We start from the raw sequence: 25,863 nt of genomic DNA, 5'->3' as shown, positions 1-25,863 counted from the left end.
TTATTTCTAGGTGACTAACTACTAATTTGCATCTCCAATCATCCTGGATAGTTTGCAATAGTTAGTTTTCATAAGACTAGAAATTTACATCATATTTTCTTTTTTTTTAAAAGTTTATTTTATTAATTTTTTTTTTGATTTTTCGGGACAGGGTTTCTCTGTGTAGCCTTGGCCATCCTGGACTCACTTTGTAGACCAGGCTGGCCTCGAACTCACAGCGATCCACCTGCCTCTGCCTCCCGAATGCTGGGATTAAAGGCGTGCGCCACTACGCCTGGCTTTTTTTTTTTTTTTTAAGATTTATTTATTTATTATGTATACAGTATTCTACCTGCAAGCCAGAAGAGGGCATCAGGTCACATTATAGATGGCTGTGAGCCACCATGTGGTTGCTGGGAATTGAACTCCTGACCTTTGGAAGAGCAGTCAGTGCTCTTAACCTCTGAGCCATCTCTTCAGCCCTAATTTATTCTTATTACATCTCAATGGTTATCCCATCCCTTGTATCCTCCCATTCCTCCCTCCTTCCCCTTTTCCCCTTGCTCCCCTCCCCTATGACTGTGACAGGGTATCAAGTCTCTTCTTGGTAGCCAGTTATCCTTCCTCTGAGTACCACCAGGCCTCCCCATCCAGGGGATGTGGTCAAATATGAGGCACCAGAGTACGTATGAAAGTCTACATCATATTTTCAAATGAGGTGCATATGTACAATACATTAAGTAAAAGTTGAACAAAATAACCTTATATTCCTATCAATATACAATGAGTTGCATATGTGCAATATATTAATCAAGAGTTGAACAAAGTAATCTTAAATTTCTATCAATATACAATAACCTATGTCAATGTAAAGCATTTGACACTAATAGATTTAGTAATCCCACCTTTTATCCTGTATCTCACCATTTTTCTGTCATCATTCCTCCTTTCCCTACTTTCCCCTAACACTAGATTGGAGAGAAAAATGAGAGGAAAAGAAGGATAGAGCAGAGAAAGAAACAGACCCCTGATTCTAACCTTTATTTTGTTTCCTCCCTGACCATGACCAATAAAAACTTATAACCAACCCCCTTGACAACAACAAACATCCATAAGCCAACAAAAACCACCCACCCCACCTCTTGGGAATGGGGATGTCATGTTCTTAACATTGCTTCTTGCTCTCTGGGGGCAAAGACATATTTTGGGTACCTTAAGAAAATATGGGATATTGGCAAAGTTCTGGAAGAGCTAGCATTTTTTTTCTGTCCAGTCTCTGTGAGATGACCTGGGCTAGCCCTTTTGAAGTTGACTTGGATGCAAATTCTTGAGGAAGCAGTAACTAAGGCTTCTGTGAGGCTGAACCACCTGGGCTACTTGCTTTGTCTTCATTGTTATCTGGCCTTTTACTCTGAAAAGAAACAAACTTTTATAGGTGCATGGAACATGCAAGGTGCACAAATTAGCTAAAGATAATTCCCTGCTCTGTGTTTGAGCAGGTAAAAGGCACCTATCAACCTTATAAGTCTGTTTGGACTGAAGTATAAATCTCCATTTACGCTAGATGAAAGGATGGTATGTCATGAGGACCAGGTAGCCAATAAGATTCATTTGCCATGCCAAGACATTCATGTTTCAGCCAATAGGATGCCATCTCTGGTCCTTTATATAATCTTTATAAGTTTTGTTGTTAACCATATTTTTTCATTCCTTGTGGGTACATAAGCAAAACCACATCCCTATCTCAAAACTATTGCAGATTTCCATTGCGTTGTCAATGGATCCTTATAGTAAATTGGTTGTCCTAGTTTTTCCAGGTTTTTCTATAACCCAGTGTTTTTCGGCTGCTGTTGTTCTTTTTTCACTAACATTAAGAAAATTTAAAGTCAACAAAGCATTATTTAATCTGTCCCTGGGGAACTTTATCCTTCCCTCTTGTTTAATAAGCATCTCTTTTAAGGTGTGATTAGTTCTTTCTACAACTGCTTGTCCTGTAGGATTGTGTGGTATACCAGTAATGTGCTTTATATTATAATGTGTGAAGAATTGTTTATAACTTACTTGATACATATGTGGTAGCATTATCAGTCTTATTTTGAACAGATATTCCCATTATTTCCACTGTTTCCAATAAATGTGCAATTACACAATCAGCCTTCTCAGAACTTAAAGCAGCTGCCCATTGACACACTGAATATGTATCAATGGTATGGTGTACATATCTTTGTTTTCCAAATTTTGCAGAATGAGACACATCCATCTGCCAGATTTTTATTTCTTTTGGTATGCCTAGGGATACTTCCAGCAGGTAATGGGGTTTGGTTATATAGAGAACAAGTAGGATATTTTAAAAATTATTTCTTTGGCTTGTTGACAAGTGATAGAATTTTTTTTACTGTTAACATGATGGTTTTTATTGTTTTTGTTTTGTGAAAATTTGAGGCTTCTAACACATTTTCTATTAGTAATTGGTCAATTTCCTCATGTTCTTGTGCCAATAGACCTGGCAGACCTGTATGGGCCTGAATATGGTGATAATATAGTGGGTAGTTTCTACTTCTGGTGGCTTGTTGCAACTGTATAAATAACAAAGCCAATGCTGAGTTATCAGGAGCAAATTCAGCAGTTTCTACATGCAGAACAATTCTTTCTGCATATGAAGAGTCAGGAGTCACATTAAGAGATTTGGGGAAATCTAATGATATCATAGGATTGCATACACAATTCTGGTGTTTGAACTGAAGAATACGGGCTTTGAATAATATTGCTTATTTTGTCTGATTTATAACCTACCATTCCTGTCTTGTTTGCGTCAGTATAGAATGTATGTGCCTCTGGAATTGGTGTTCCCTTTACAATACATGGAAGAATCCAATTTGTTCTTTTTATAAAGTGTAACCACTTGCTTTTAGGATATTCATTATTAATTTCTCCCAAGTGGTTACTACAAGCTCTTTGCCAATCTTCATTGATTATACACAATGATGTAGTCTCAGCATTAATAAGAGGCACTACAATTTTAGGCAGATGTTTTTCTGATGATTGATGTAGTCTAAACCTTTTCTATGTTTGTCTTCAAATTTTTACTTTGTTTATGCACTAACAAAATCCATTTCATAATACAGTCTTTGCTTTGTGTAATGAGACCAGTAGGAGAATGAGTTGAAGGCAAAATAACCAAAATTCAATCAGGTTTAAGATCAATTTGATCCACATACGCATTTTTGCCATCTTTGTCCTATCAGAGTTAACTCCCTTTCTGCTTCAGCTGTTAAATATCATGGCCTGTTCAAATCTGAATCTCCTTGTAATCTTTGAAACAAATTACTTAACATTTAAGTAGTTAATACAATTGTAGGCCTCAACCAGTTAATATCTCCAATCAATTTTTGAAAGTCATTGAGAGTTTGCAACTGACCTCTACGTTTTGTGGTTGAATTTTTTGTTGACTTATTTCATAACTCAAATAGCTAATTGAATCTCCTCTTTGTATTTTTTTCTGGAGTAATATGTCACCCCCAGCTGGGTAGAATTCTTTGTGTTTCCTTAAACATGTTCTCTTAAGTATCTTTGTCAGAATCAGTCAACAAAATATCATCCATGAAATGATAAATAATAGATTGAAATAAAAATTGCCTACAAATTATTTCTAGTGCTTTTTGCACAAAATATTGACATAAAGTTGGACTATTTAATATTTCCTGTGGAAGCCAGGTGGTGGTGGTGCACACTTTTAATCCCAGCACTTGGGAGGCAGAGGCAGGTGAATCTCTGTGAGTTTGAGGCCAGCCTGGTCTACAAAGCGAGTCCAGGACAGCAAAGGCTACATAGAGAAACCCTGTCTCAGAAAAAAAAAAAAATCTCGGTGGAAGCACTTTTTAATGGTATGTCTTTTTTGGACCACTGTTGTTCTAAGTAGGTATTGAGAAAGCAGACCTTTCCCTACCCTGCTCATGCAAGGGAATTGTGAAAAGCAGTCTTTTACATCAATTACTATTATAGGGCGTGGCTTTGTTTTCTTTCTTTCTTTTTTTACGCGCTGGTAGACTTTTCTGTATGTTGAGTCTCCAACTGCTCTTTACCATTTGTCCATGTGCCGCAGTTTTCCCTTTGTTATTGGTCACTGTTCCTTCCACACAGATCTGTTTGATATGCATTTTAGGGGCAAGGCTGTTGGTATGTCAGCAGTGGCTCCTCTTACACTTTGGAAACTCAATCCCTATTGTGTCTGGACAATGGGAACAGCTTGTGGTTGTTTGTGATGACACATACCAATGCCTTCTCCAGGAGCATCTACCATTTCACCCCTAATCTCATCATTTGTGGTCTCTGGGATTGCAGGACTATTAATCTGAGTACCCCATTGTTATAAAAGATCCCTTCCCATAAATTTATGGGTATGTCAGCCACATGAGGTCTCAACTTCCCTGTTTGCCCTTATGGTCCCACACAATTAATCCATCTGACACTTTGGTTATTTGAGATAATTTACCAACTCCTATAAACTGTGTATAAACCTTCTGAAGTTTATACGCTTCCAAGACTTTTGGGAAAGGATAGTGACATCAGCTCTTGTATCCACCAAACCTTCTGTTACAACACCATTCATTTGTAATATTAATTTGGGTCTCTGATCTTTAACCACTGTTTGCCAGAACACACATTTTCCAGTACTCCTAAATGTCCTCATTCTTTTTTTTTTTTTTTTTTTTAAGATTTATTACTTATTTATTATCATGTATACAGTGCTCTGCCTGCATGTACACCTGCAGGCCAGAAGAGGGCATCAGATCACATTATATAGATGGTTGTGAGCCACCATGTGGTTGCTGGGAATTGAACTCAGGACCTCTGGAGGAGTAGTCGGTGCCCTTAACCTCTGAGCCGTCTCTCCAGCCCAAAGCCCTCATTCTTTCTATCAGAACAGCTTTGCCCTTGGTATAGGGAAACCATAACAGCTGAACAATTCTATCCCCTGCATTAATTTGCATCTCCTGTTTTAATTTTTCCTTGCAATCCCTATCTACAATACCTGGATGCACAGTAAATACTTGAGAAGTTAACCCACTTCTTCCCAAGATTATTCCTACTGTCCCTGAAGGCAAAGGACCATAAACACCATTGGTTATTTTGTAACACTCAACTCTTGGGGCTTGAGTAAGAGGTTTATCTGTGGCCAGATCCTAAGCTGCTCTCCCTTCTGTGGCCTGCATTAGATCAGCGATACTTAGTTTCAGTTTCCCTGTCTGCTCATTACCTCCCGGCTGACCAAAGGAAAATGGCCCCCCTTTTTTTTTTTTTTTTTTTTTTTTTGCTGCAGGACCTCGTGATGACAGGCCCCTCAGTTCATTTCCTGATGGCAAAGGTTGCCTTGTGTGCCTCTCCTGGATCTGTACTCATTACTCCAATGCTTTCCTTTTTATCCCGCCTACAAACCCTGTGAAACCTGGGCATTCCCTTGCTGTCAGAAACTGCTTGTTAGTGTCTACAAATGAAAGTTTGATACTCCCTGGAGTTAACACAGTTTCCATTTTGAGCTCTGAAGCTATTAACCTTACAACTTCTTTCTAGATGGCCAAATTCACTGCAATTAAAGCACTGGGTGCTTTGATATCTATTCTCTCTAGCTACGGCTTGTCTTATGATATTGACGTGATGCTCGTGAGAGCCAATATTGTGTCTCTTATCCCTTCATATGGGTGCTGCTCATGCCTTTAATGGTCTAATTACTCTCTTACATTCAGTATTTGCATTTTCAAATGCCAGGGTGTCTATCTACACCTGTCTGGCATCAGGGTCTTACATGGCTCTATTTGCAGCTGAAGCCAAACTCTGTAAGATGTCAGTGAAGGCTTCGACAGAGCCACACGTCATCTTAGAAACGAGGTGGATCTTTCCCCAGGCTCATCAAAGTTCTCAAAGTTGCTACATGACACTGTTGTGTAATGACGTCATCGGATTGAATTTGTTCCTGTAGGTCAGCATAACACCCTTCACCAAGCAATTGATCTTCAACAGCATTTATTCCCCTTACTATATTTCATTGTTCTATTTTTGTAGCTTTGTCCCTTCACCATGACAACCACTGTAACCTCTGACCAATGTAAGCATTTTTTAAAAATTATTATTTTAATATTTATTTGTTTGTTTTACATATGCAAGTGCTCTGTTTTCATGCATTCCAGAAGAAGAAATCAGATCTCGTTACAGATGGTTGTGAGCCACCATGTGGTTGCAGGGAATTGAACTCAGGACCTCTGAAAGAACAGCCAGTGCTGTTAACCATGAAGCCATCTCTCCAGCTCAATCTTTTTTTTTTTTTTTAGACCACATCTATGTGTGGGGTGTGTGCATGAGTGAGTGTGAGCACGCGGAAGTCAGAGGACATCCCATGGGAGTTGGTTCCTCATCCCCCCATGTAGATCCCAGGACTCAGGCCATCAGGCCTGCTGGTGTAGACCTTTGCCTGCTGAACCTCTCACAGGCCTGATGGCTGTCTTCTTGTTCTGCCTCACTAGTGCTGGGATTACAGATGTGTCACAGCAGTCAGTTAGAAAACGTCTTGAGAGCTAATGTACCGAGAGGATGGGACTGCTTCCCAGAGAAAGTCAGGGAAACCAGCGGAGATTAAGATACTGGCAGCACATACTGACTGAGCAGAAAAGAAGCCAGGCTCCCTTATTGGGTCATGTATGCCTATCCTCACTGTCTCAGTTTCTTTTCCTGTTGCTGTGATAAAACATTCTGACTAAAACAGCTTAAGGGAGAGGCTGTATTTGTGCTCACAGTTACAGTCTGTCGTGTTGGGAACTTATAGCCCCAGAAGCGTAAAGGAGCTGGTCACATACCACATCTCAGTCCGAAGCAGAGAGCAGCGAGTGCGTGCAAGCTGGTTAGCTCGGCTAGGCTTCTCTGCTCGCACACATCCCAGGACCCCGGCTCAGGCTGAGAACCAGTGGGGTCTAAAACAACTGCTCTGACTCTCAGGAGGCTCCACCTCCCAAGTGGCCCATTTGAGCTCTTCCCAGGGGAAAACTTGATGCAGTTAGCAAACCTTAAGCAAACTCTTCAGGTAAGCACTGAGACCTTTGGGGCAAGAGTCTCTTGACAGGATGTGGCTTGTACCTTGTGGCTTTGAGAGAACAGGGTCCTCAGCTCTCTGTGGGGTTGTTCTGCGCCCTGTGTTGGGTTTCTGTGGCAGTGTCCCTTCCATGCCAGGTGGCTGCTGGCTCCACCCACCCTTTTGGCTGACATGTGACTTGACTCCTAGTGAGCTGAGCCTGCTGCTGTCCCTGACTAACCTGACAGAGCCTCACTGCTCCAGTCCCCTCAGAGTTCCTCCTCCCCTGTTGTCTACCTGGCCTCTGGCCTAGCAGGTGATGAGGACATTTTGTCCTTCATTGCGGTTGGAGAAGATCTGCTCACAGTGGGTCTCAGTCCTTGGCTTTCACAGTCTTACCCTTGTCGCCAACACTCTGTTCCCACCACAACAGGAGAGGATGCTTCAGGCACCGGTCTATGCCGTCTTCCTCTATCTAGGCCATCCCATTTCCTTTCCACCATCTCTCAAGCATGGAGATTGCTTGAGAGGTCACCTCCTTTTACAACCTCTACATCTTAACTGGAAGCAGGGCCTCTACTTCCCCCAAATCAGCTTCAGCTCGCAACATCCAGCCCATGTTGAAATCTCTCAAGCCGAATCTTACAATCCATGTCACAGGGGATGTAAAGATGGCTCAGAAAGTTAGAGTAAATACTGCTCTTCCAAAGGGCCCAAGTTCAGTTCCTGCACCCACATCATGCAGTTCACGACCACCTGCTACTTCAGTTCCAGAGGGTTCGTGTGACACTGTTTCTGAGGAGTCATGAACAAGTATCTACTCACCCGAAATAGGAAACCAGCAGCAGACAGTTCAAAGTAAGGATACCATTAAGTCCAACATGGATAACCAATGAGTTTCACTGGGGTTCCTTTCAGAGGTATGGGTGAGGAGTTACAGGAGCAGAAATAGTTAGCATACTACCCAGTCTGCCTAGAAACATATGGCATTATTACCTACTTGCTACTGGGCGTGCCCCTACCCAGTATATAAAGGGACAAATCCACCCTTCCTGCCCCTTCTCACACCTTTCTCCTTTCCAGCTGTCTATGGGAGACACAAGGACAAGTCGTTGAAGCATTGCTTGACAACGTTCCAAAGACCTCTGACTTTACAGCATCAGCATGATCTCTAGACATCCAGAACATCTGTTGAGGCTTTGCTTGACAAAGTTGCAAAGATTTCCCGCTGATTACCACTGCCCACCAATATTATGTATGGTCCAGGTGTAACTGTCTGAAAATTACTTTGAAATCTACCTTTTCTCCTAAAACCGTCTTTTTCTCTTTATTTTTCAGCTCTAATGAAATCTACACTGGAAAACTTTTTTTCCACAGAGAATGGTGAAAGAGGGATCTGGCCAAAGGCTTGAGAAAATGAGAGAGTTTTTGTCTCTGACTGTGAGCATGCAAGCAGAAACTGTTTGAAAGAAAGTTAGGACCTTGACATAGCAGTGCCTGACTAGATACTGTGAGCTATAGCAAAGTTTCTTTAGAATCTGCTTTGAGAGCAATAGAAGGTGGGTTTGGAATGTCATACTTTACAGATATTTTATAATAGAGGAACCCTTGGCAGTTAGCTTAGGCTTAGATGGCACACGTGTTGGTTTGAGACTGGGAATAAGTCATTTTGTCTTTGTTAGAGAACATTTAGCTCAAGTTATGTTGCTATGACAATCATGTAAACACAATGGCTTTAGCCTGGGGAAATTTATGATTAAACTTTCCCAAGTATTCTTTAAAAAATAATAATCAGGTTATGCAGATCATTGCTTGGAAGTTAATTGATTCTTTTTTTTTTTTTTTTTTTTTTTTTTTTTTTTTTGGTTTTTCGAGACAGGGTTTCTCTGTGTAGCCTTGGCCATCCTGGACTCACTTTGTAGACCAGGCTGGCCTTGAACTCACAACGATCTGCCTGCCTCTACCTCCCGAGTGCTGAGATTAAAGGCGTGCACCACCACACCCGGCTTAGTTAATTGATTCTTTTGCTGTAAACTTTATTATAGGTTATACAGAGTTGTTTGTATTTCCTTGTTAGACTGTTCTGGTTTTTGTTTGTTTGTTTGTTTGTTTGTTTTTGAGACAGGGTTTTTCTGTGTAGCCTTGGTTGACCTGAACTTGCTTTGTAGACCAGACTGGCCTTGAACTCAAGCAATCCACCTGCCTCTGCCTTCTGAGTGCTGGGATTAAAGGCCTGCGCCACCACCACCCGGCCTTAGACTGTTGCTCCATAGATTTTAAAATATTCTGTTGATTGTAAAAGATGAGAAAAATAATGATATACTCTGTAATGAGAAAAATTGAAGCCAAGGAGTAACAGAGAGCAAAACAGAGAGACAAAAAAATAAAGTGCTCCTGGGCCATAAGATCTTTCAGTTTGCATTGCAACTTATGTCTGGGCTAGTATTTATTTTTTCCTCCGTTCCTCAACCTCTCCTCAATAACTAGTTCCTCTAGCTAGTTGTTCACCAACAGTTGGTTTTCCTTAACTAGCTGTTCATCACCTGCTCAATTCTTCCTACCTGGGATCCACCAAGACTTTCTCTTCTCTCCTCTTCACTGGTTCCTGGAGCTGATCTGCAGGAGCTGTCTCTTTCTCTCACATGCTCTTATAATAAATGCTTCCTGCCAACCTACATCCGAACCCTTCGTCTAGGACCTTCTCCCTTGGGTAAGATCTCCCTCTGCTAGCACGGTCCCATCTTCTTCTCTTCTTGTTCATGACTGAAACCCTAGTGCTGGGTAACCGTGTCTGTTCTTGGCCTATGCCCTTGGTCTCTGACGAGCTGCTGGAACAGATTGTACCAATCTCATTGAGTTAAACCTCGCTCAGGGGACGCCCTGACAGGCCACTGACTCCTACTCTCCCCATGGGAACAATCCATTCACTGTCCCTTCAGGCTTCCCTCTGGGATGCCTTCTAGAGAATTTCAAATCCCTGTGCCCACATTAAGGGCTGCTAATCTTATACACCTCTGCAACCAAACTTGGACCTTTTTCATGACTGCCAGCAATCATGTCAGATGGAAGGAGGCTCCCCTGTTCAAACCTTTTCTCTTCTTTGCCTTCCCAGGAATTTCAAATATGCAAGTAAGGTAAAATGAGGCTCCCTATATTTAAATCTTTCCTCTTCTTTGCCTTCCCCAAAATTTCAAATATTCATCTAAAGTAAAATAAAAGGAAGCCCCTTACATTTAAGCTTTTCTTTTCTTTACTCCAAAACTTCTGTCTCTGCTTACTCTCCCAAGAGTTTCAAATGTATACCTAAAGGGAATTTTCTCCCTAACCTACTAACCTTGTCTTACACACACACACACACACACACACACACACACACACACACACACATGTTCCAGTGTCCTGCCAGATTTCCTACATCCAGGACAGCACTAAAGCATCTATCCACAGGCATTCCAGTCCAACTGCATGGATCTGTGTCAGCTGGATGCAGATTGCCTCTCCTGGCCTCTGTTCTTCTCAGACCCTGGACAGTGAATGCAACAGCCTGCTCTTCCTGGACTTGGCCAACATTTCAGCCTTTTAACCCCTGAAATTGCCCCATTGTCAGCAGGAAGCAGTCAAGGACATTGATTTCTTCACCCTTTATCCATTTCCAAAGGGCTGAAATGCTGTGCTTTAGTCCTGGGACAAACAGTTCCAGGTTCTCCCAACACTCCTCGGTCCCTATCTGCTGCAGGACATGGCTGGCATACCCTGCTCCCTACCCGAACTCTCCAGGGCAGAGCGTTTCCTTCCCCTTCACCATATAAGCTGGACATTTTGTTACTCTTGCTTCTTTTTCTTCTTCTCCTCCTCCCCCCACCCTCCTCCTCCTCCTCCTCCTTCTTCTTCTCTCTCTCTCTCTCTCCCTCTCTCTCTCTCCCTCTCTCTCTCTCTCCCTCTCTCTCTCCCCCCTCTCTCTCTGTCTCTCTCTCTCCCTCTCTCTCTCTCTCCCTCTCTCTCCTCTCTCTCTCTCTCCCTCTCTCTCCTCCCCTCTCTCTCTCTCCCTTCTGTCCTCTCTCTCCTCCCCTCTCTCTCTCCCCTCTCTCTCTCTCTCCCTCTCTCTCCCTCTCTCTCTCTCTCTCTCTCTCTCTCTCTCTCTCTCCCTCTCTCTCCCTCTCTCTCCCTCTCTCTCTCTCCCTCTCTCTCTCTCTCTCTCTCTCTCTCTCTCTCTCTCTCTCTCTCTCTCCATGGCACCCAAGAGCTACTTCCAATGAGCCTACATGTATCTACTTTAACCTGCCTTACATAAAAGACAATCCAGCCAGGTGTGGCAGCGCACGCCTTTAATCCCAGCACTCGGGAGGCAGAGGCAGGAGGATCGCAGTGAGTTTGAGACCAGCCTGGTCTACAAAGGGAGTCTAGGACAGCAAGGGCTACACAGAGAAACTTTGTTTCAAAAAACCAAAGAGAAGAAGAAGAAGAAGAAGAAGAAGAAGAAGAAGAAGAAGAAGAAGAAGAAGAAGAAGAAGAAGGACAATCCAATGTCCTCATTTTTTTATTTATAGGAAAAGGGAGGAATGTTAGCACACTGCCTCAGTCTGCCTAGCAACCTATGACATCATTATCTATCTGCCACTGGGCTGCTTCCACCAAGTATATACAAGGACACCCCCCCCCCGCCCCGTCCTTCTCTCTTTCCTTTCTCCTTTCTTGCTGTCTCTGTTTCTCCGTCTCTTTCCTTCAGGGGTGCCCCTCCCACGTCCCTGCTCTCCATTCTCTTATGATAAATTTCTCCAGCTCGTATCAGTTGCCTGGCATTCTATGTTTTAATCATTACAGAAATGAATCAAAGGCAGCTACACTACCATAAGCTCACCCCAGTGTGGGTGACGTCATAAAAGCTGGACGCCTGGAGTGTACTGCACAGCCCACAGGCAGATGAGTAGCTGCAGAGTTTTTGCCAGGCAGCTCAGTTGGTCTGGGCCTCCTCTCAAGGGTCCTTAACGCTCATAAACACTTGGGGGAAGGAGGCGCCTAGTGAGTCTTGTCGGGTTTAGGAACTTCTTGAAGCTCCTGAGTTGTTTACTTTCTAAGCTTTTTGAACGTCCCTTCAGGATGCAATGTTTCACTTTCCTTTAGAACAATGGTTCTCAACCTGTGGGACCTGACCCTTCTGGCAAATTCCTACATCCCTAAAATATTTACATTACAATTCATAACAGCAGCCAAGTTACAGATATGAAGTAGCAACAGGAATAATCTTGTGGGTTAAGGTCACCACAACATAAGGAACTATATTAAAGGCTCACAACATTAGGGAAGCTAAGAACGATTGCTTTAGAACCTCTGGTGCCTTAGCAAGTTTCCCTCTAAGAAGGAAGGGTTTATTTGGGAGCAAACTGTAACAAAACCAGGGGATCCGATACCCTCTTCTGCTGACAAGAAAGTCCATGTTACATTAATAAGTAGATTTCCTTTCTCTCTTACTGGTCATCTTAGTCCATTTCTAATGTGACAATAGAAGAATAGAGTAGAATAGAATAGAATATACTTGGTATTCATAAAGAAAAAGAGGTCTGTTAAGGTCACAGTTTTGGAGATACAGACCCCAGTGGCTGCTGGTGAGAGTCACTGCTGCTCCAGGCGCAGTAACAAATGGGAGCATAAGCAGGCATACAGCAAAATTAGGGAAGGAAAGAGATGCCCTTGAGAAGAGCAATCCACTCCTATGAGGGACAAATGTCCAGGAGCCAAGTGCCCTCCAGAGACTCCTCACCTTGGAGCACCGCTATACTGGCAAACAAACTACAAAATAAGTTCACTAGGGACAAACCACGTGCTGGTGTGAAGATGAATTAATTCACAGATAAGAATAGCTGAAACTCCAATAAACATGGAATGTCCAGGCTGGTAACCGTGATTAAGCCTACAGACCTGAGTTCAGTCCCTGAATCCCACGGAGTGTGCACTGGTTACTTGTTTTTATGAACTTGACACACTAGAGTCACCTGAGAACCCGAAGTGTCGATGGAGGGCTTGCCTCCCTTAGACTGGCCTCTGGGCGTATCTATAAGAACTTGTTTTGATTGCTGGTTGATGTGGGAGGGCCCAGCCCACTGTGGGTGGTACCATTCCTGACAGCCCCGCCCACTGTGGACGGCACCATTCCTGGTGGCCACGCCCACTGTGGGAGACACCATTCCTGGCAGTCCCGCCCACTGTGGGTGGCACCATTCCTGGCGGCCCCGCCCACAGTGGATGGTACCATTCCTAGCAGGTGGTCTGGTCCCTTTGAGGAAGCTAGCTGAGCACAGGCTGGAGTGAGAGGGAGCGTGACAGTAGTGTGTATTCCTCCTCAGTTTCTGTTTCAGTTCCTTTGTGAGCTCTGATCTGACTTCCCTTCAGGATGGACTGTGATCTGGAAGTATAAGCCAAATAACCCCTTTCCTCCCAAGGTGCTTTTGCTTATGGTATTTTTCACAGCCACAAAGCAAACTAGGACACGATGGAAGGTAAGAACAGACGACCCTGAGTTGTCTGCTAACCTCCACATGTGTGTCATGGCATGTGCCTACCCCACATGTACATGCCGACACTACATAAGTAAGTGAATGGCAGCATTTCTGCACGTCTACTGTACCTCAATGTTATACCCTTCACTCCAGCACTCGGGAGGCAGAGGCAGGCGGATGGATCATTGTGAGTTTGAGGCCAGCCTGGTCTACAAAGCAAGTCTAGGACAGGCCAAGGCTAAACAGAGAAACTCTGTCTCGAAAAATTTTTTTAAAAAAGTTTCTGTTTAGTTCTGAAAAAATTAAAATTTTCTTTGACAAATATATTCTGCACGAATAGTGAGCACTACAGAGACCCATGAGGGTGGTGACAGCACCCGCTCCCTAAGGCCATGGTGTTTTCCTATTGTCAGTCATTATTTTCTATTGCAATATGACTTATTTGTATGCTACCAGAAGTTAGGCATAATTATCACAAGCAGGACTATGTAGGCCCTCTTAATTGGTGGGGCATGTGATCCAAAGACCCTGTAACTGAGGGCACTGCAGAACCCAATGTCAGCTTGTGTGTGTGTGTGAGTTTTTTTTTTTTTTTTTACATACATACCCAGACAGAGCTTAATCCATAAACTAGGCAGAGTAAGAGATTAACATTATGACCAAATAAGAATGTTGTAGCAGTGTCCTGGAATAGATGTTTCTGCTTATTGTTTTCAGAGACTGATGCACCTTTGGTAACTGGTCTTGCCGCAGACCTCCGGTAAAGGGAAATGTCTGTGCTCAGAAGTAGGCTGACATCTGACGCAACAGGGAGAAGAGTGGGTGAGGAGGCTAGGGTTCATGGGTGAGCCATCTCATTACACGGTCTCTGTTTTCTCTATTTGTCAAAAATGGAAAAGAGTGATATCCATCTAGGCGTGGAGATGCCACCCAGCTGGGGAGTGTTCTGTTTGCAAAATCACTAAGAAAATGGAGTTCAAAACAAAACAGCAAAACAGAAATATAAAAACAGACCACAAAGTTTAAACCTGAGAGTGCGGCTATTTCCGGGTGTCACAAATCACCCAGAAAGTGTTTCCCATTTTCCAGCTCATTTGGTAAACATGAAGAGAAACATCCGAATGGTTGTAGATTTTACTTTCTTCATATATGAAATTATTTAAAATATTAAAATACATTAAAATATTAAAAATTAGGTACAGAAATACGTATCATATCATTGCGATGGTGTGGACATTTTATTGAGTGAGTCCTTTTTTTGCCCCCAAGACAGGGTTTCTCTGTGTAGCTTTGGCTGTCCTGGACTCACTTTGTAGACCAGGCTGGCCTCGAACTCACAGAGATCCGGCCACCTCTGCCTCCCGGGTGCTGGGACTAGGGGCATGGAGCACCACGCCAGGCTGAAGGAGATGCTTCTTAAGCAGAGTTGAGGTAGATGAAGTTCTTGATCATCTCTTCCTTCGTTAGCTCAAAGACACGACTCTCAAATGTGAGCACGCTAGGTCTGCAACTGCAGTGTGTTAGGGGGCTTTACCGCTAACATGGAGAGATGGGTAATAAGTGAGGGAGTGCAGTTTATTTTTACGTTTTGAGAACTGTCCCTGTAGACATAAATTCTAGATGCAATAACACACATCATATACTGTTTTTAGCTGATTTAGTCAGAACTCCCCTCGCCACGGTAGCTACTCGAATGCAGTTCTGCTGAATGTAAAAATAATCCTGAAAACTCTAAAACACACATGTGACGAGTGACAGAGCTGTTCTATGTGTCCCTGTTACGGCCTATACTTAATATTAACTTAATCGGAGAGTTAGGGTTTTCTCTGAAGACTTTGTCAGGTGCAGGAACAAGTTAGCTGAAAATTGCCAATGAGGGCTGGAGAGGGAGGCTCAGTGGTGAAGAGCGCTGGCTGCTCCTGCAGAGGACCTGGGTTCGATTCCCAGGGCCCACAGGGCAGCTCATAACCACCTGCAACTCCAGCTCAGGGGACACAACCCTCCTCTTCTGGCCTCTGTACACACACACACACACACACACACACACACACACACACACAAACGTGCACACACATGCATGTACATAAATAAAAATAAATCTGAGCTAGGTGTGGTGGTGCACACCTTTAATCCCAGCACTCTGAGAAGGAGAGGCAGGTGGATCTTTGTGAGTTCAAGCCTGGTTTACGAAGTGAGTCCACAACAGCCAAGGCTACACAGAAAAACCCGGTCTCAAAATACAGCAGCAACTACAACGTCTACAAACTGTTATGAGCAGTCCATAGCTGACAATGGGTGAAGCTTGTCAATTTGATAATTACTGTCATTTCCTGTTTTGTAAGGGCCTCATAAACACAGTCTTGTCCAAATTAACAGCTGCTGTCCTTAAAAAGCAGGAAAGTCCAGTGAACTGTGTGCTTTCAGTGGCAAGTATTGAAAATGTGTGACTAAAACCAAAATACAAAGTGAAAAATTTAAACATTCTTTTTCTTTCTTTTGTTTTGCCTTTTCATTTGAGACAGGGTCTCATGTAGTGGGACTTTTCTCAAAGTGTGAAGCCCAAGCCTTGAACTCACATCCTTCCGTCTTCACTCCCCACCCGAGTCCTGGGATGACCGCTTCTATGGCTTTAAATGTTTCATAATGTTGTCTTTTTAGAAGTCGTAAAATATATTTCTTAAGGATGCCTAACGAAAATAATATATTGATTATAAAAATTTACACATACATGAATAAAACAGTAAGCACTCATTTGACTTTGGGATAAACAGTGGAAACAAATAAGTAGGTTATATTTTTGTAAGTAAAATGCTATTTGTGGAAATGCTGAACCTTTTGTGTTTCACTAGTATTTCATATTTTTAGTGTGAAAATATTTGACAGCCTTGGATTATAACGAAAACAGTAAAGACGCCTTCCTATGTTTGACCATCTATGTAGTTGGCACATACTTCTCCCCCCAAACTATGTTCACTAATTACGTTTTTTTTTAATCAAAAAATTCAAAATAGAGAAAACTACAAAGTACAAAGTGGTTCCTGATGCTTTTCATGATCGTGGACCATGGCACCTGTGATGCGTGGAGCGCAATGACGTCAGAAGGGAGAAGAGTGACGCTGGGGAAGCCTGGCAGCCGGTTCACTTCTCTCCTCCTGTCCTTCTCATTTGGAGCAGGATCAGCATGAGCTGAGCTTCCGGAAGAGCGGGACAAAATCTAAGAAGGGGTCAGTGCCACGCCAGGCGCAATCCTTGCCTCCATCTTCAGCCTTTCTAACAATGAGCTGAGTACCAAAAAGGACAAAGCCGCCCGTGACCAGCAGCCCCACACACGGGTTCCTGGAACAGCCAAATGGATGAAAAGAAAAGGTTCCCCAGTGAGGACGAGAGCATGAGGTTCGTGGCTGACATCGTAATGCCTCCCCAGAAGAGCTAGCTCCGGCACCTGGGGTAGAGGGAGCTCAAGGCGGTGCCAGTGAAGGCCGTGGGGAGGATGCTGGGATTGATAGCAAAGCACAGCTCCAAACCAGGGCCCAGGCCTACTCCTGTCAGGAAAGCAAAGCCAGCGAGAAGTCACAATCTCTTTTGCTCAGTCTCATGGCTGTGAGGTGTTGCCAGCAGGCATATAACCAAGCCCAGGGCACCCGAGGCAGAGAGGAAGCCAGCCTGAGTGAAGTGTGTGACCACATGGACATAGGCCCCTGCCGCCACCACAAACATACAGAGTGCAAAACTGGCACAGACCTTCTTTCGGTACTGCTGTGTCGTGGGAATTATGTGGGAAACGTCTAAGAGGGCATCAAAGCGCCATCAAATAGTTCATGGCTCCAAAGTCTGTCCAGCACAGCCTCCACTTCTCAGGCCGCTTTCCCGAGCTTCTCAGCTCGGCTGAGACAGGATGTGCTCTGGCTCTGTCACTCGACCATGCCTGCAGAAGGGAGCAATACTGGCCTCCTGTGTTGTTTGGAACAGGGCTTATCTCGTGCACTTGGCCTTTTCTGTGTCAGTCCTGCTTTTCTTTCCAGTTCTCTGTCATGCTGCGATGCAGACAAACCTGCCCTTTCGAGAGGCCAGACAGACGGAGCCATCGGATCTTGAATCTTTCACTTCAAGAGTGTTAGCTAGCTAGATCTCTCTTTGTCATGAAGTACTCAGCATCACGCACTTTGTCATAGCCGCGCACAGTGGAGTAAACAGTAAGTCTGTTCAGTAAGTCCTGTCCTTTGGCGGACAGGACTCACACTTACAGCAATGATAGGAATATGGGAAGTCCAGGGGCTCAATAGTTCTTGTGAAACCAGAAGAGTCAAACTTAGAGTTTAACATTTTGTTTAAATAATAAAGAGGAGACTACTAATGTTAGCACGGGGGAAGCTAGTGTAGCTCCTGCTTTAGGGGCACTACACCTTTAAGAGTATATCGTATGCTTCTTCGTGCAAGTCTACTGAGTATGGCACACAATGGTAATGTTCCTTTCCTACAATTTCCAACTGTGTATAGCTCCCCAAAATGCCTTTTCCCTAGGAGTTACTTAGGCCAAGCTCCTCGTAAGCACGAATGTCCCTTAGGGTGCTTGGCACATGCCAGATGCTCAGACAATATTTGCTAAGTGAGTACGCTGACCACGGTTCATCCGTTTTTTAAATAACCAGCGACAGCTTAAAGCATTCAAACAGCTCTTATTTGCTTGCTTTACAAGAGTGCGTTGGATAGATGACAGCATCTTTAGTTTTGTTTCTAGGTCAAGCACTCACTGGCTACCAACCAATTCAGTCATAGATGAAAAGGAGAAACAAACAACTAACGCTAAGAGTGATATCAGGAAGGCTCTGTGGCTATCTTCTTGTCATTGAGACAGAATAACCAGCAAAGACAGCTTGGGGGGAAGAGTCCGCTGGACTCATGGTTTTCAGGTGTTAGAATCCATCAGAGCAGAGGCCTTGCCAGGGAACACAGCTATGTCTTGATGGACCAGAAGTTAGAGAGGAGATTGGAAGCCCACAAGGCTATAAATGGCAAGGCTGGCCCAAGACACCCACTTCTACTCCTGGACCCCACTTTCTCCCTGAAGAGTACTGCTGGAGACTAAATGTTCAAACACATGGGGTGGTAGGGATGGTTTGCATTCACACTGTGACATTTAGTTAGGGGCTCAGGAGAGAGAACGGGGGGAGGGGGGGAAAACGAGAAGGTATTCAGAAGTGGAGGATGTGACTGGACCGGGTGCGACCGGGTGAGTGAGGTAGGCACTGGCTGGTGCAGTTCGGTGGATGTGTGGCCGGCAGGGGTGAGGGGTGGAGAGCCACATCACAGAGATGCCTTTTCCTGTCTTCTCATCTTTTGCCTGGGAATAGGCTGACAAGAGTATTGCAAGGGAAGAAACTCAGCTCAGTGTTGCTAGAAGGAAATGCTAACAACGGAAGACCGAACGATCATAAACTGCTAGGATACCACGCAACTCTGCGCAGGTCAGGAAGATGGCTGCGAGAAACCAACATGGTAGGTCTCTACACAAATATGTGTGTACGCCTATATGTGGAGAGGATGGAAAATAGAAACACTTTTTCTTTTTATAACCATCACAGCGATGTCATTTTGTTAATTGAAATTTTTACTGCACTTGTTTGTCTGTGTGTGCACGCCATGGTGTGCATTTGGAGGCCAGAGGACAGCTTGTCAGTTCTCTCTTTCCATACCATGGGTCCTGGGGCGAACTTGGTCATCAGGCTTGATGCCAAGTGCCTACCGAGCCACCTCACAGGCCCCTCAACAGTTCCTTGTGTCAGAAATAAGAGGAAATGGTAGAATGACTTAGGACGTTGAGGAGGTTAATACGGATTGTCAACTTGACAGGGCCTAGAATTGCCGAAGTTCTGGACGTTTCTACATTAGGTTGTCTGAGAGGGGAAGACTGCCTTAAACATGAGCACCACCATGCACCGACTGAGGAGGGCGGTTCCCTAGCGGAGAAGAGAGGAAGCTGAGGATGAGAGTTCTCTCTGCTGTGTTTCAGCGCCACCAGTGCTTTGCCTCTGGCCACTGTGTCTTCTCCACCACTGCGCCCTCCGACCAGGAACCCAGTTAGACCCTTCTACCCTCAAACTGCATTTGTCAGCTGTTTTGTCAAGCAACAAGACAACGATAAAGAGGCGACTTTTCGAGTGACATGATTTTCTGGAGAATGCTCTCCACTCTCCCTCGCCCACCTATGTCTTTACTCCTCACAAGGCTGTTTCTGCTGTGCCTCAGCAGTTCTGCCACACAAAGGCAGGCTCCTCAGTGGACCAGGAGGAAGTGTGTGTGTGTGTGTATTAAAAACCCGGTGTCCTGTTGTCTCGGTACAGACAACTCGGTGGAAGTGACATCTGAGGCAGGTGTTTTCCCCTTTGGAGAAATGAAAGTCTGTGTGAATTGGTTGTGAAAACGTAACTTCCTAAGGGAGATTTTGTTTTCTCCCTGTGGACCTCTTTTAACAGGAAAAACATCAGGCAAGATTCGCACACGTCTTGAGACACTCATTGTTGGTAGTAGATGGGTGGGTTTGGGAGCATTTGGGAAGCTGAGATGGGCCCGCCATCTGTAGACAATTCCCATTTAAAAGGTCAGCATATATCTCTCTGTCATTTATCACTAGGATTGTTCAATACAATATCTGCTCTACTCTGATAAGTTGACATTATAATATGAAGGAAGCTGAGTCTCTGCTTAGTCTCACGCCCATAAACTAAGGCCAAAACCTTAGTTCAGCAGCAGCACTCTCCTGGAACGTGGTACCTAGAAATAAGCAGACCGCAAACACTGATAAGGTTGTCATGGAGAGCTGCATTCCAACCTTAACTCAGCTTCTGCGAAGATGGATGGATTCCAATTCTAACAGGCGTCATGAATTTCTATGTACACTTTTTCCATTGAGACGCCCTGAAAGATGAGCTTCTGGCTCAGCAGGGTGAGTGAGCCAGAAGCTGTGTGTGTACAGTATTGCTTTTAAAAATTATCTGTATTACCAGTAGGCCCGGCTATCAATCAACCAAGACACAGACACTTGTTATATTTTAAAATAGCCTTAGTTAACCTGGGGCAGGGCAGATATCAATCCTCTAAACTACTTCCCATAGTGGGGCAGACATGGGATCCCTGCCCCAATCCCATGCCATCTGCTTCCAATAACTTCTATCAAGCTACCTCCCATCCATAATCCCAAATGCTTGCTCATGTTCTTCATCTGGGCCGGATTCTCCATCCACGCCAGCCACGTGTTTCTCCTCCATCTAACCCATGGCAGTCTTCCTCTCTTCCCTACAGTTCTCTCTCCTTTCTCCTCCTGGTGGTCTTTTCTTCTTCCCAGAATTCCTCTCTCTCCTAGCCCCACCTATCTCCTTTTCCCTGAGCAGGTGGGATGGCTTTTTATTAAGCAAAAGGTGGGTCACACAGAGAGCAAGCAGTAATTAGCATCAAAATACATCAGACCATCCCCAACAGTACAGGCTGTGCTGTGTTTCACTGTGGAGAACAGGAGAGGTTTTCATCTCCTCTCCTGCTCGTTCTTTGTTGAGACAGGTTCTCACAGAGCTAAGGCTGCCTTCGAACCTGCTCTGTAGCAGAGGGTCACCTGGAACCTCTGCCCCTGCTGCCCCTGCTTCCTGAGTGCTGGGATTACAGGTGTGCACCACTGCACCCAGTCTCATGTAGCACTGGGGGCTGCAGTGAGGTTTCTTCGTGTGTTCATCTGCCCCTTCTGAGAAGGGTGAGAAGTCTTGGCTGTGGACATCGGTGTTCTCGCGTGGCATCTGTTGGTGGTTCTGCCGCCATATGCTGGAAATTTAGCAACCGTGTGTGTGTGTGTGTGTGTGTGTGTGTGTGTGTGTATGTGTGTGTGTGTGTGTGTGTGTGTGTGTGTTGGGGTGGCAATTCTCCTTTGTTATGTCTGCCATTTCCTTGTTTAAGAAATTGATCTTTTTGAATTTATTGAAAGAGTTCAGACGTCCATGAGAGAACCGAAACGCCAACAGTCAGCAGTGCTTGCTAGTGTTCACAGACGGGTCTGCTGACCGTGCGGAAGAGCTGGTGACAAAGTGACTGGAGAAGCTTCTGTCAGGACCTTGGGCACCAGTCACCTTTTACTCTGGTTGTGACATCCAGTTTTGTGTTTTCTGTGACGCCCAGTGTTGCTTGTCTCATAATCACGATGCTGGGCATTTATTTGAGCACCAGCATTGTGCCAGGCTCTGCCACGCCAAGGCCATTACACGTATTTTCTAATGGAGACCATGTGAGATAGATGTCATTGTGCCCACCTTACAGATAAGGAAAAAGAGGTTCCAGGGTTCATTATTTTTATAAATATTGGCAAAGAGTTAACTTGTGAACTGTTGCTCCCTTCTTTAGTATATATTTTTAACTCTTTATTGATTCCTTGTGAATTTGTGAAGTGTGAGTCATGCGTCCCAATCCCATTTATCCCGCTGTCCCCCCATATCCACCCTCCACACTTGCAACCTTCAAAAAACTGAAAGAAAATAAAGCAAAACAAATAAACCAAACCAAAACCCTAAAACATCTCACGACGGATGTTGCAGTGTGTCGCACAGGACACCTGTTTGTCCAAACACCTTTCCTTGCAAATGTTCACTGCAGTGAGGCAGTGGTCTGGCTCGAGGCCTCTGGCTTCTGCTTCCCTATCAGTACTGGATCCTCACTGGGACGCCTCTGTCGTTGTCCTGTGTAATGCAGATCCTGTAACTTTGGTTCTGCAGAAGCAGCCATTTCATGCACTCAAGCCGTTCATAGCTGGGGTAGAGGTTGGGGTGGGCCAATGCAAAGCCCTGGATCTGGGCCTGGGTGCTAGCTGATTGGTCAGCCAGCCAGCTTTCTTGCATTGGTACCACCAGGGCCAGCTGTCCCACTTTGCCCAGGTGAGGGGCGGGGGCGGGGGGCAGTTCTTCTGTCTGCAGCAGCTGGCTAGGGGCGGGAAGGACTCTCCCTCGCTCTTTCCACTGGAGCCAGCTCTCCTGAGTGCCACGGCTGGTGAGGCACAGCTCTGGGTGGGAGGGCAGGTGGCAGCCCACACCAACGATGTCTGCACAGCCTTTGGTGGTAACATGGGCCGTGGACAATGACACAGACCCCTTCTGCTGCAGGGCCAGACCCAGACACGGTCCTAGGGAGCAGCACAGGCCAGGACACCACCATGACCTCAGGCGGCAGTGCAGGCTGCTCACAGTAGGGCTGTTCACAGTAGGTTGCTCACAGTAGGGCTGTTCACAGTAGGCTGCTCACAGTAGGGCTGCACACAGTAGGGCTGCACACAGTAGGCTGCTCACAGTAGGTTGCTCACAGTAGGCTGCTCACAGTGCAGGCTGCTCACAGTAGGGCTGCTCCTCTCCACCCTCCAGTTCTGCCTCTCTTCACAGGGCACTAACCACTCTGCTGCTCCTTTGCATCCATCTCTCCACCACATACTTGTTCATCCTAGTGGCGCCGCCGGCCTGGCCCAGCTGCACACCTGAAATGTGTGGCAGCAGGCAGGGGCCTCCCTTTCTTTAATATTTTGGTGAATCTCAATTCTGATTGGCTCTTTTCCTCCTCTTCCCCCTCCTCCTCCTCCCCTTTCTCCCCCTCTTCCTCTCTTCCTTCTTCTGGTGTGGAGATCAAAACCAAGGCTAAGCAAATGCTGCACCACTGAGCTCTACATACCTCAAGCCCTGATCATGATTCTTTAAAATACTTTTAAAATTGATGATGTGTTAACATAGCACTTCTGGTGGCAACACCCCATCTCACTTGCATTTGCTAGGCCTTGTGGGCTGGGGTGCCAGGGTCTGACGAAAGCACAGCTGGTGTTAGCATGTCTAGAACGGTGAGCCTACAAAATAGGTGAGAGCATATTTCTCACCATTAAAAGTTAATGCTTTAGGGTGTTGTATAAAGCAATGGTTTCATCATGGTGATGGCATACGTTTACGTCATTACATTCTGTTCTCATTCAGAGCCCCGCCCCCTCCCATGCCTGGTTCCTCTGCTGCAGACTGTCTCCTCCTTTCACAGAGGTCAGAGGTCATTCCATTGCCATTTCTATTTCCTGTCTCCTTTGCGATCTCTTCCTTCTCTCCCATGAGCCCCTCCTAATGTCATCACTCACACACACACACACACACACACACACACCAAACACAGACACACACACCACACGCGCACACCACACATGCGCGTGCACACACACACCACACATTCCACACACTACACACATACACACACACACACACACACACACCACACATATACATGTATAATTTTCTGTGTTCTGGGGGATGGACCAGTGGTTAAGAACACTTTGTGTACCGTCTTGAGGATACAGTTTGTATCCCAGCACCCACACAACAAGACAGGCTTCCTGCACACACCTATAATAGCAGCTCTGGGTGGAGACAGGAACATTGCTGAGTCTTGCTGCATTCTAGCCTAGCCAAGAACATGGGCGCTCCAGGCTCGAAGAGAGTTCACCTAAGAGAAACAGATAACGGGCAGTCAAGGAGGAAACCTGCCACAGCCTTCTGAGTATCATGTGTAGGCACAGACACTGGCGTACACACACAGACACATACACAATAAACAAGTGTCTTACATCTAGGTTATGCATGTGAGGGAAACATGTAGTGTTCATCTGAGTCTGGTTTATTTCACTTAACATGGTGCTGCCCAGTCCCACCCACTCCCTGTGTGTGCCCTGATTCCATGCTTCTTTACAGCTGAATTTAGCTCTAGTGCGTGCACATGCCATACTTTCTTTTTTCATCTACTCATTGGTGGACAGGCAGGCAGATTGGATTTTGTAGCTTTTGGTAAAATGATTATTAATAATAGTGTATGCAGGAAATTATTACAGTAGCAGTTTTCTTTAACCAGATAGCTTCCCAATGATTGACAGAGAGACTATGATTTATTATTAAGCGGTAAGCACTATGCTGGGCAGGCTCTGAGCTATTCTAATCCTGCTACCCCTAAAACCCATGTAAACCCTTGTCACTTGCTAATGTGATGGCTCCCCTGTGGCTTCTGCTTCACCAGTGTGTCCTCATGGGGCACTTCCCACGTGCTTCTAGGCCAACCCGTCCAATTGCAGAGCTCCTTCCTTCGCCCTCTTCTCTCTCCTCCTTCAGGCTCATGGTCCCTCTGAGACCCCCAACCCTGGGACCTAGGCCCCACCTACCTCTTTTGAGAACAGGCTTCAGCGACATTATTACCAAATTATCTTTTTATTAGGTAGAGCAAAGTTGACACAACCAAGACCAGTGTGTGTGAGGATGTACTCCATACTGAAACCAGACCTGGGGGCCAGTGATCAGCATTAGAGCACACAGCACCAGACTAACCCCACAGCTTTAGTGGGCAGCTGTATCAGTGACCAGACACGCACCATGCTCTGTAGTAGGTTGGCTTTTGCATTCTTTAAGTGTACACCTAATTGTGCAGCTGGGTCGTATGTTGCATCTATTTTAATTTTTAAAAAGTAATTATTGGGGGCTGGAGAGATGGCTCAGAGGTTAAGAGCACTGTCTGATCTTCCTGAGGTCCTGAGTTCAATTCCCAGCACCCACATGGTGACTTACAACCACCATCTGTAATGTGATCTGATGCCCTCTTCTGGCCTGCAGGTGTACATGCAGGCAGAGCACTGTGTACATAAAAATGAATATTAGAAAAAGTAATTATTTAATTATTTTTATCAGTGTGGGGCGGGTCACCTGGTGCACATGTGGCGGTCAGAAGACAACTTTTGGGAGTGTGGTCCAGGGATCAAGCTCAGGTTGTCCCTCAGGCACGTGTAGCAAGCAAGTGGCCCTCTGAGCTGTCCCACTCCTCCCTGCTTTCAGCCTTGTGAGGAAACTCCATAGTGGCCCCATCATTTTACACTCTCACCAGCAGGAGGCAACGGTCCCTTTTCTCTATGGCCAGCCGCCAACCTGCACTTCCTTGCTGGCTGAGCTTTTTGACCGCCTTTAAAAATGTTTGCTGTATTTCTTTTGCCAAGCGCTGCCCATTCTGTCCCTCAGCCACTTGCTGAGAGGATTGTTTGGCCCTGATCTTTACTCTTCGCATTCTTTATCTATTCTAGATGTATATGTATCTGTTGTGTAGTCGGCAAAGATGTTTTAATACCGACATGTGTATCCCAGAGATAAGTAACAGCTGGATCAAGGTTCTTAACCCAGTCATTTAGTTGTGTCTTCACAGTGAGCTGAGGCCGTCTGAACTTAAAGTTCATGCTGACAGGTGTCCACTGACTGCTGCAGTGCTGGTTGCTTTCTGATCTGCTGTTTGTTGTTTCCATCTGCT

At 45.1% G+C, this 25,863-nt stretch overlaps 1 pseudogene; it reads right to left on the bottom strand.

Moving 5' to 3' along the window:
- Window positions 1–16,709: 16,709 nt before the first annotated feature.
- LOC127197748 (bax inhibitor 1-like) lies at window positions 16,710–24,764 on the bottom strand (annotated as a pseudogene).
- Between the last annotated feature and the right edge of the window lie 1,099 nt (window positions 24,765–25,863).

This window comes from Acomys russatus, chromosome 13 (assembly GCF_903995435.1).
Source record: "Acomys russatus chromosome 13, mAcoRus1.1, whole genome shotgun sequence".
NCBI classification, from domain to species: domain Eukaryota; kingdom Metazoa; phylum Chordata; class Mammalia; order Rodentia; family Muridae; genus Acomys; species Acomys russatus.
Note: the sequence above shows the minus strand (reverse complement) of the source record. Positions and strands in the feature narration are given on the sequence as shown.